Consider the following 2,077-nt stretch of genomic DNA (forward strand, 5'->3'; position numbering starts at 1 on the left):
AGTATTGAGGTACTCAAAGTGGCTAGTTTTGTAAACTTGGTGCCAATATCTTTCTTTTCATACCTTTGTTCCCTTACAATGTGTACATTTTAACGAGATATTAAAAAAAATTGTGGCAAGATGTACTCAATTCGTCATTTTGACATGCATTTTTACTTATTTCTCCCTTAATATAGAATGGTTGTAGACTATATAACACCTCACAATAGAAAATAGTTATATATGTGTTCACATTAAGTGTGTCATTCTTTGATATCATAAAAATAACAAAAAAAATAAACAGAAATCAAACTTTTCTCTTGTCTATAAATGTACCGTCACTGTCCCGGATATTAGATAATGTTGAGTCCAAACATTTTTTGCTGGTGTGGTTTAGACAAGGTGAACTGGTCATGTTAAAACAACATACCAATTATCAAATCAATGTCTTTAAGAATGACAAAAAAATTGGAACACTGATTTTTTTTTTTAATTTTCTAAGTCTGAGGACCATAACTATGCACAAAATCATCAGACTAGAACAAAATTCAAACTTGATCTGTAATTTTTCATGATAAAACAATACGTCATAAATTAAAACAGGTCAAAATCATCATACCCTCCCCATTTTCTTTGCATGGGTTAAAAAATCAGTTGAGTTCAAAGGCTAAAACCTAATTATTTAGACTTTGGAGTACTGTACACATGATCATTAAAAGGACATCTGTTGCCAATTAGTTCATCTTCAGTTATCCAACCCAACTTGTAGTGAGTGGTGTGATATTAATAAGCATTGCAAGTTTTCCTGCAGAAATGTGTTGGTTTACTATAGGTACTAATACTTCCTCTATCAATAAAAACTGGCCAGCCATGATACAGCTAAGATCACCTAAAGTAGCAAAAATACCAATGAAAAAACAACTTAAGGGGGCTCGCGGGTCTAAATCATTTTTTTTAAATATAGGATTATGCTATTTTTTTCTATAAATAGACTTTATCCTATACTTAACGGAAAAATTAAATAAAAATATGGGGTCACAATTCATTTAAGCTCCCAATCTGCCTTTGAAAGAAGCATGCATTTTTGTTAAGGTACTTTTTTGTTGTTAAACAAATAGGAGAAAAAAAGGTAAAATCAAAATAAAAAAAGAACTAAATTACAGAAATGGCTTAAATTTTACAATAGATTAGTTTAAGTAGTTCATTTGAAAAAAATAATAAAAAATATAGGTCACCGATGAGTTAAAAAAGTTATTTCAATTTTTATGCCAAAAAATGGCATTTTTTTCACCAAAGGGAGATAATTTGGAGCTTTTTCAATGATCTAAACATTTAAAAAATCATCTGGGGTCATAACGAATTGATTTTTTTGGTTGATTTTTGTACAGTATCATAAAGTAACAACTAATAGTGTAATAAATAAAATTTGTAATTGAAAAACAAATGTTTCTATTTTTGCTGAATTTTTTGTACCCTCAAGCCTCCTTAACAAGAATCATATATACTCTATCCATCCCTTGCTTCTTATATACATATATATATATATACGAGTCTAAATTGAAAACTACGTTCAAACCTATGATTACGTTGGATAAAAACCGCAATTTTTATACGTGTGCATGTAAAACAAATTTCGTTGTAGAAGGGTCTAAAAACAGCACAAACAACATTTTCCAAAAGACCAAAAAAGTGAAAAAGTATATTTAAACAAAGCGCATTTGACTAACAGGTCGAACAACTGATGTTCTTTAACCCTGCTGACTGCCATTGGCGATTGCCAAATAAAATTGATCACGAGATGTAACAAAATGGATCTTAATATAAATTTAATACTAAACAGAAAACGATAAACTTGTGACCAAGATGTCATGCCACAAACACAAGGTGTCAATATTTTTTTTTGTACAACAGATCTAGATTTTGACAATATATGTCTCTTCAGTGATGTTAGGGATCGAAACGGTATTTGGAAGGTCATATAATTTACCCTCAATTTCAGATAGACTCTTGAATTTTAAGAGTCAATATAGGATGAACGGATCATATAAACCAGAGGGAAATTATATATATATATATATAAATAAAACAAAAGCACAAC

Source organism: Mytilus galloprovincialis, chromosome 6, assembly GCF_965363235.1.
Source record: "Mytilus galloprovincialis chromosome 6, xbMytGall1.hap1.1, whole genome shotgun sequence".
Taxonomy (NCBI): Eukaryota; Metazoa; Mollusca; class Bivalvia; order Mytilida; family Mytilidae; genus Mytilus; species Mytilus galloprovincialis.